This window comes from Cotesia glomerata, linkage group LG4 (assembly GCF_020080835.1).
Source record: "Cotesia glomerata isolate CgM1 linkage group LG4, MPM_Cglom_v2.3, whole genome shotgun sequence".
Classification (NCBI taxonomy): Eukaryota; Metazoa; Arthropoda; class Insecta; order Hymenoptera; family Braconidae; genus Cotesia; species Cotesia glomerata.
In genome coordinates, this window is record NC_058161.1 from 4,440,524 (window position 1) to 4,450,830 (window position 10,307).

General features: G+C 28.0%; 1 long non-coding RNA gene across 1 annotated transcript; it reads right to left on the reverse strand.

Moving 5' to 3' along the window:
* Positions 1–2,395: 2,395 nt before the first annotated feature.
* LOC123263484 lies at positions 2,396–8,047 on the reverse strand. Its single transcript, XR_006509174.1, has 4 exons — positions 7,492–8,047; positions 6,910–7,357; positions 3,355–3,435; positions 2,396–2,705 (listed from the first exon to the last, which is right to left on the reverse strand). It is a non-coding gene; the product is annotated as an uncharacterized LOC123263484 (long non-coding RNA).
* Between the last annotated feature and the right edge of the window lie 2,260 nt (positions 8,048–10,307).

The following is a 10,307-nucleotide window of genomic DNA, read 5'->3' on the forward strand; positions in this document are numbered from 1 at the left end:
CACGAGATGAACTAAAAATCAAGCACAACATAGAAAATATAATTTTTTTTTAATTTAATAATTTTATTTAATCAACCGCCAGGCGTGGTTTCTAATCCCAAGCTGGTCTTAGAAACCAGCTTGGTTGAAATTTGACCTTGCCGCGTAGGTTAAGATTTTTTCAAACCAAAAAGACCCCAACGTACCACTCCCGACACTTAAAGTCGGCGATATGACTAATTAAAGAAAAAAAAAAAAATTATGAGCGACCTTTCAAAATTTAAATTTTGAACTGAAACTTTCAGAAACTTATTTTTTTTTTAGTCTATAAAATTATACCGTAACGAGAAAAAAAATTAAAAAAAGAAAAAATTCGATTTTTGACGATTTTTGAAATTTTAAAAAATTTGGAGTGACCTCTTAAAAATTTTTTTTTAATCTGTCCTTTGGTGAGGGCTCTTAAAACATCAAATACTAACATTTTTTCACTCGAGACTCAAAAAATAAAAATAGTCGGTTTTTTTGCGCCACCCTAATATATATATAAATACATACATATATAAACTTTTGAACCATATGGATTTTCTGAATCCGCTTGACGAGCTGAGTCGAAATATAGAAAAATTTTTCAAAAGTTCCGTCATGAGGACCAATGCAATAGTTAGATTTCTATGAAATCTACTAATAACCCAACGCAGCCTTGTCCAGTGTGCAATACAGGTGGGATGGACAATCTGGAACACTTTGTCAACTCCTGTCCAACCCTCAAACCATACCGGGAGTTCTATCTGATGGAAAATAATTTGACCCCTCTGTCTGCGGCTGAAATCCTGAACAGCAACGACCTTCAAACTATCAGATGTTTCTTTCTATTTACTAAGTACTGCTGCCGTCTGAAAGCCTTTTGTCTTTGTGAATAATAATTTAGTTTAGATTTTGCACAGACTTAGATGTAACTTGTCTTTATTAAACTTAGCTGCTCTGTTTATTCCTATAAATTTTAACTGAAATGTTATTTATTATTTCCAGACTGATTTTATTTGGGCGTTTGCTTTGATTTATTTATGTTTATATGATTTTCTATTCCGATTGTACAAATACTGGATGTATTTTTGAATCAATAAAACTACTACTACTAATATATTAAATATATCTTTCAACTTTCTTTTTTAATTTTATTTTTTACTTTTCTTAATTTTTTTTTTTAATTTAATATTTGGAAGAATATTAATAACATATCTTTTAAATAAAAATCAAATCAGGTAATTAAAATCTTTGAATTTTTCTATTAAATTTTAATTAAAAGAAGAAAAAAATAATTTTTTTCTATCGCAAAAACTCATTTTAAAAAATGAATTATTATTATTACTAATTTTTTTTTAGTTTATTTTTAATAAAAATTATTTAATAAAAAGAAACCTTTATTAATTAATAACAATAACAATTTTTTTAAAAAGTTGTATAATAATAATAATAATAATAATAACAACAACAACAAGAACAATAATGATGTTGGGTTTTAAAAATTAAAAAAAAGAAATTCAATGATAAAATCTGTTACGTCTCAGAAAATTTAGCTGTAAAGTAAAATTATTTTTTTTTTAGAATTAAATTATTATTCTGCGAATCAATTGCAATAAAAATTCACCCACCAGACAAAATTAAATTATTTATAACCCCGAATTTCTGGGATGTAACAAATCACTATACATTTTTGTTATAAATAAAGAAGAATATTCTTGTCAGAAGAAATCTGAAATTACTTTTATTCAACGATTTATTTTAATAATAATAATAGTTATTGTTGAAAATTAATGTCAAAATAATAATAATAATAATTTTAATATTTTTATTTTTTTCTAAAGACTTTTTTATAATACTTTTATATATATTTTCCTTACTTTTATATATATATATATATATTTCTTCAGTCAAATTTACCTTTAATGACAAATTTAGATGCAAATTTAAACGATATTATAAATAATTAGAAAAAATTGTTGTATTAGACTGGATAGCCAATAATTTGAATATTTTCAAAGGAAAATATATATAAAATAATAAAAATAATAATGTAATTTTTAAAAATTTGTAAAAAAATTGCTAATAAAAAAAATTTAATTATAATCACCAAAAATTTTTGTTTCAATAAAAAAATATTTTCATAAGAAGAAATCTGACTTTATTTTCATTCAATAATTCACTTCTATTATTACTAATTTTTTTTTTAAATTTATTTTTGATAAAGATAATTAATAAAGAAAGCTCGTAAATCAATAAAAATAAAAATTTTTTTATAAAAGCTGTATAAATGAGGATTACTATTATTATTATAAAATAATAAATTTCTTACATTCGATTATTAGTAGTATGAAAAAAAAAAAAAAAAAAAAAATATTAAAAGAGTAGTTTGCTTACATGAATATCTGATGACTAGCCAGTGGAATTTGGAAGCTACAACGGTGTCATGTGTTAACATCAGAACATCAAGACGCGACACAGTTGTCTGGCCGACAGAATAAGTAATACATCCGAGGATGGGAATGGGAAATAAAGTTTTAAGTTTAAAAATGTTAAATGTACATAAGTAGATACTGCGACAATGACAGACAGATACAGATGCGTGTGGCTACTGGTAGCATTTTCGTATGCAGACAACGTGTCTCTTTGCGGCGGTGACGGCGACACCAAAGACTCATCATGCGATCCATACTATAGTTTGTAATCTGTAATAATAACAACAGCATCAATATCGACAACAATCATAATCATCATCATCATCATCATCATCATCATCATCATCAATAATAGGATATTGCTAAACTCATTGCGAAACTAAGCTCTAAATTAATTCAATCATTCACAGCCGGATTATTATTAATTAATTCAATTACAGTAGTGACTAATTATAATTACAATAAAATCGATCGATTCTCGGCTATCGGTTGATAAAATTGTCGACAACTGATTAATTAATCTGGTATTTGAGATGTTTAATTATTCATCGATTCCAATTCAACGTGTAATTATTGACTAATCTATTTATAAGTAACCCGTACCGTCTAAATGATTTTGAATAATTTAATTATTTGACCAATTAATCGGAACTTTTGTTATTTATTGTGAGGGTAATAGAACATTTGTTTCTTATGTCAAATGTCACTTAATTTTTTAAATAAAATTTTTAATTTTTTAGAAAAAAAATTTAACAAAAATTAAAAATATTTATTACAATAATTATTTAGGTATCAAATTTTTTTAATTTTCCAAAAAAAAATCAATCAAAATGTTTCATTCAAAAGTTCATAAACCAAAAATTGAACAATGCAAAATATTCATGCGTGAAATGTAAATATCAATATAAAAAACATATACCTTTTGACACTTCACTTCAGTGTAACAAGTGTAAATTAAAATTTGACAGCTTTTTATCATCAACTCAAATTGATCATTCATCTGTAATAATAAAAAAAAAAATAAAATTATGTTTACAATTAATTTTATACACACTAATGAAAAAATAATAAACTTTATTTAAAAAAAAAAAATCTTGAACCAAGAACATCATTTTTAAGATTCACTTCATCTTGAATCAAGAAAAATTCTTGAACTAAGAAATTGATCTTGCTTCAAGTAAATTTTACGTAAGGTAAAAGGTCCATTTATCAACACTGACCTAGTTGCAATTTTATTCTAATTAAAAAAATAAAATGCTCTGAAAAAACCTATTATCTTAAAATTTATAATTCAGAAATTATCTATCTTATTAAGAGAATAAGAAAAATTTTGTTTCCAGAATAGTCATACGATAAAATCGGTTTTTTAAAGTGAAATTTAGTGTCATTGCAAAGGTCTTGACTTTAATTTGTGTCTTTTCAAGGTTTCATATCATTCTCACTGATAGTGAATTTATTATGATAAGTATTTAGGCTGCATTTGAAAATGATCCATCTCTAGATACATAATTAAGACATGACCTTTTATCTTGTGAAATATTGACATTTTTGAAGATATAAGCTCACTCCGATATTACACTCGTAGAAACCTTTCATTTGGGTACCCACATCAATTTTTCATATATTTATATATATTATATATATATGTACTAGCTGATACCCGCCCGCTTCGCTGGGCATACAATAAAATTTTATGTTGTAACCTAGATGAAAAATATAAACAAAATGATTAATTTCAAAAAGATAATTAATATAAATTTTGAATTAGAGAAAAGTGATTGTTTATGATAACCGATGTTAGCGAGTATTAAATATATGAGAAAAGTATTTTATTATTAATAATCAATCAATCAATGGGTCAGTTAGTCAGTAAATCTGTCATTAGACAGATTTCCGCATCACCCATGACGTACTGTGTAATGAGATGCGTTCCCATTATAATAATGTTATCCTAAACATTTAGTCTAGACCGGATAGGTCAAATGGTAGAGTAGCCGACATGTCACCGGAAGGTTCTGGGTTCGAATCCCTGTCCGAGCTATCTGAATTTTTTCTCGCATATTCTGTAAACTCTTATTAAGAAGGTCCTTCCTATTTCTTTCTCAATCTCTTCCTCCTCCAATTATTCTGTTACGTGAATGTTGGAACGATTCACGTAATAATTATCCGTAACTCCTATTCTTTTCCGCTTCATAGTATTATTTAATTTTAAAAATGTCAATAATTTTAATTTTAAAAAATGTTAATAATAAAATACTTTTCTCATATATTTAATACTCGCTAACACCGGTCATCACAAACAATCACTTTTCTCTAATTCAAAATTTATATTCATTATCTTTTTGAAATTAACCATTTTGTTTATATTTTTCATCTAGGTTACACCATAAAAATTTATTGTATTCCTATCGAAGCGGGCGGGTATCAGCTAGTTATTAATAAATTCATAACAAATTAAGTGGTATTAAAAAATATATTTATTATTACTCATTTTATTAGAAATTATCTTAAATCGACCGTTTTTATAATAATTTAACGATATCGTTGTAAAATTTTAGAGAAGACGCATCAGACACAATTTACCATTTTAATTTTAATCATTAAAATCAGTATAATCATTTAACAATATCAACTTGATAATATTTATGTTTAATTTATCTGTGTTATGATATAATCGAGTTCATCCTTCATGATTATTCCAATACATATAAGTTATTTCAGTTATTAATGATTTAGCTATTCTTTCTTAAAAACGTATGATTATGAATTCCTACTGTCCCAACAGTCAATCGATAAAATTTAAAATCAATCATTTTGACAGTTATTATAGCAACGGTAACCATGATAACGGTAACCATGGTAACGGCAACCATGGTAACGGTAACCATGGCAACGGTAACCACGGCAACGGTAACCATAGCAACGGTAACCATGGCAACGATAACCATGACAATGGTAACCATGGCAACGGTTGATTAGCGTGGGTGGTTGTAGGGGGGTTGAGTTCGATAATTTACGGGTGCCACTGATGGTTTCTTAGATTAGAGGGTCAAAATGATATTTCGCTCCCAAAAAAAGAGAGAGATATAGGGAAGGGGAAAGATTATAGGGCACGGGAGGGGAGGAGAAGAATGAGAGGGAGGGGAGGGGAGGGCATATGTGATGGTAGACGAAAAATTCATTTTGGCTAGGAATTGCGTAAAATCCGTTCTTAGTGAGCGTCTACATCACGAATGGAGTAACTATGCTAAATTTCAAGTCAATCGGGCGAATAGTTTCAGAGATCTCGTGATGAGTGAGTGGTATTTCGCTTATATATATATAGATATATGAAAAATATATCAAAATGTATGTGGGTACTCGAATGAAAGCTCTCGATGAGTTTAACGTCGAGATGAGCTTATATCTTTAAAAACATTAATAGTTGAGATAGTACAGTGCAATTTAACAAATATCTTGTGAAATATTGACATTTTTAAAGATTTAAGCTCACCCCGATGTTACACTCATCGAGACCTTTCATTTGAGTACCCACATGCATTTTTGATATATTTTTCATATATTTATATATATAATATATATAAATATATGAAAAATATATCAAAAATGCATGTGGGTACTCAAATGAAAGCTCTTGATGAGTGTAACATCAAAAAGATCTTATATGTTAAAAATATACATTATATATGTATATATGAAAAATAAATCAAAAGTGCATGTGGATACTTGAATGAAAGCTCTTGATGAGTGTAACATCGGGATGAGCTTATATATTTAAAAACATTAATAGTTGAGATAGTACAGTGCAATTTAACAAATATCTTGTGAAATATTGACATTTTTAAAGATATAAGCTCACCCTGATGTTACACTCATCGAGACCTTTCATTTGAGTACCCACATCAATTCTTCATATATTTATATATATTATATATATATAAATATATGAAAAATATATCAAAAATGCATGTGGGTACTCAAATGAAAGCTCTTGATGAATGTAACATCAAAATAAGCTTATATGTTTAAAATATACATTATATATGTATATATGAAAAATATATCAAAAGTGCATGTGGGTACTTGAATGAAAGCTCTTAATGAGTGTAACATCGGGATGAGCTTATATTTTTAAAAACATCAATATTTAAGAAAGTACAGTGCAATTTAACAAAAGTATTTAATAAAGCAAAATTTTATTTATTTATAATTTACAACTTACGGCAATTACATAGTGACTGCAAAGTTACTAGTACTTATTCATTTATTAGTTGATTTTTTTTTTGATCAAAATGAAATAGCAAGTGTCAATAACTAGGCCATTGTTAACAACCGAATATTTTACCTTAATTAAAAAAATTTACTTTTTGATTCAAAATGATAATTTTTAAAAATTATTTTCTTGTTTAAAAATTTTTCTTTTTTACTCAAGTTAATTTATTTATTAAAGTAGTTCTTACTAGTATATACTTACTTTATTATTCTGGTATATCAAATCAACCGTAAGGTAATCGGAGTTGAAAACAGTAAAATCTGTCATGTGGGAATTCCCTCAGCGATTGGACGTACAATTATTCTTTCAGTCTCCCTCGAAAATCGCGCAGACCGGCAATAAAAAACAGTCCAGTCAGCGGGGCGTGGACCAATAGTGTAGCGTGTGATAACCTGAGGCAGCCGCGCACACTCCTATCCACGCATTTGTCCATTTACCATTTATCGTTTTCGCTTACACTACAAAACAAAAATAAAAACTAACGCCGTACTAAGTAAAGAAAGCTAAAGAAAGCTAAAGCGTTATATTAACTAAAGTCACAACTTGAATTCTACACCCCCGTGTAGTACTTGTATTATACGTGGTTCCAACACATCGCGTGTCTTGTCTAGACTTTTACCCACTTGTGCTTGTTCTCTTCAACCTTCACCTAAAAGAAGAAAGAAGAAACGTTACTTTATATTTATATACCCAAAACTGGAAACTACAAACGCGGTCATTTAATTTACGACAATAGCTTCCCGATTTGCATAATTTTATTTATTTAAATTTAAATTTATTTACCAAGTACTCCAAAAAGGTGTGGTAAATTTGTTTTGCTTGATATTGCTTCCTGAAGAAAAAAAAAATAAAAAGAAGAAATATCGATTTGAGTAATTGACGGGACATTTAACAAGTATTTTAAATATGTATCGGTGGATAAAAGTGGGAAGTAATGCGCGATAAAAAAGAAAGCCTTTTTTCGCGAATAATAGGAAGTAGGGTGTTGTGATAAAGAGGTAAGAGGCAAGAAGCAAGAAGCAAGTCAAGTGAATAGAGCGAGGGAGAAAATTTGAACTTGGGATGATAAAGGAGACAGAGCTTCCTAGTCGGTATATTAGTATAGGACAAAAGCGGTATAAAAGCGAAGATATCAGTATCGCGGTGGTGTAATCAGCGAGCCACGCCCATCAGCACGAAGCTTACTCTGATCCGCCCACTGCTGCAATTACACCCTAAAGTCACCCACACAACTGGTAGCGGTTACGCTTTCAACTATATACCAGGACTCAACTCGGCTATGTATATATATATATATATTTAGATATGATATACAATGTGTATATGTTCTACCCCTAGTTGCTACTGCTTCAACGAGTAATTTTATTCCATATCTGCAATGAATTTACCAAAACAATATTATTAATAATTAAGTAGTCAATAAAATTTCCTGCTATAATTTATAGTTTTTTATATTTTTATTTCTTCATTATTTTTTTTTCTTCATTATTGATGGTTGGAGTATTGAAAAAAATTGATTGCAAGTAATTTTATTCCATATTTGCAATTATTTTACCAAAACAATATTATTAATAATTAAGTAGTTAATAAAATTACCTTCTATATTTTATAGATTTTTTTATATTTGTATTTCTTCATTATTTTCAACTTCCCGCTAAGAAAATCGAAGATTTTCAAAAATCGGGAAGTTATTGTTTTCACCCCGTTTTGCAAAAATCGAGTTTTCATCAGATCTCGACGTTTAAAGATCACTGGAAGCTTCCCTGACTATCCCCGCGAGGTTGTCACGGTGTCTGTATGTATGTGTGTACAAAAAAAATTCTATTTATCGAAATTTTGGTAAATTATAAATGCAATTGAAAAAAAAAAATTTTTTTTTGTAATTTTATTAGATGTTGGTTAATTTAAACATTACCAATTTTCAAGTTCCTTATTTTAATTTTGTAATACTAGTTATCTGACATTTTTAATTTTTTTTCAATTATTAAATTAGAACTAAAAAATATTTTTTTAAAATTGCACTTATAGTTTTTCAAGTTTTTTGCGAATGAAAATTTTTTATTATTTTTTTTTTAATAATTAAAAAAGAAAAATTATATAAATTTTTAGATGTGAGATAATTTAATTTTTTATAATAATAAACCATTTGTTCTAACCTGTCATTAAACCTAGGCATTAGAATAAATCCAACTAATGAATGTCAATATAAAATGAAGCAATTGATAACAACCCTTAAAAAGATAACAACTTAACAGGAGCAGTAATTACACAAGAGCACAAAAAATTATCAAAGATAACTTACAAGCCTTATCTGATCATAAAGTTTAGAATATTTACTTTATAAATGAATAACAACAACAATATACTAATACTAATAACAATAATTCACAATAATTGATATGGACAAATGAACAAGTAATCGAGTGAATAAAAATACGAGAAGCGAGAAAAATCACGCTGGAACCCTCTTCTAGAAAATACCGCCCGGATGTTTCCCACAGTCGCCTCGGGTGCCAGACAAATCACACACATATATATCGGGACAATTTACCCGATCTACTCCAAGTGGCCGTGAAATTGCACAAACAGTCGTTGCCTGAATCCGTAGATCGTATTATAGCCGCTCTCGAGTTAATGCGAGACGAATTTACTTCAAGTAGGTACAGAGTATATATGTGATCTACTGAATATAACACATGACTTCTGATATGATGCTGAGTCTTACTTCTTCCCTCGTAAAACTAAACTTTTAAATTTAAAAATATAGTTGTTGTCAATATTATTACACATAAATTTAATGACACTGAATTCCGCTGACAACTGACAATTTTTAGAAAAAATTAATTCTAATAAAAAAAAAAATGCTTTAAAAAATCTCTACTCATAATCTACATTAGAGAATAAGAAAAATTTTGTTTCCAGGATAGTCATATGATAAAATCGGTTTTTTTTAGTGAAATTTAATGTCATTCTAAAGGTCTTGACTTAAATTTGTGATTTTTTAAGGTTTCATTTCATTCTTATCGATGGTCAATTTATTATGATAAGTATTTAGGCTGCATTCAAAAATGATCTATCTCTAGATACATAATTAAGAAATGACCTTTTATCTTGTGAAATATTGACATTTTTAAAGATATAAGCTCATCCCGACATTACACTCACCGAGACCTTTCATTTGAGTACCAACATCAATTTTTCATATATTTTATATATATATGAATATATGAAAAATATATCCGAATGCTTGTGGGTACTCAAATGAAAGCTCTTGATGAGTGTAACATCGGGATGAGCTTATATCATTACAAAAGTCAATAGTTAAGAAAGTAGAGTGCAATTTAACATAATTAAGAAATTACCTTTTATCTTGTGGAATATTGACATTTTTAAAGATATAAGCTCATCCCGACATTACACTCACCGAGACCTTTCATTTGAGTACCCACATCAATTTTTCATATATTTTATATATATGTATATATGAAAAATATATCAAAATGCATGTGGGTACTCAAATGAAAGCTCTTGGTGAGTGTTACATCGAGATGAGCTTATATCTTTAAAAACGTCAATAGTTAAGAAAGTACAGTGCAATT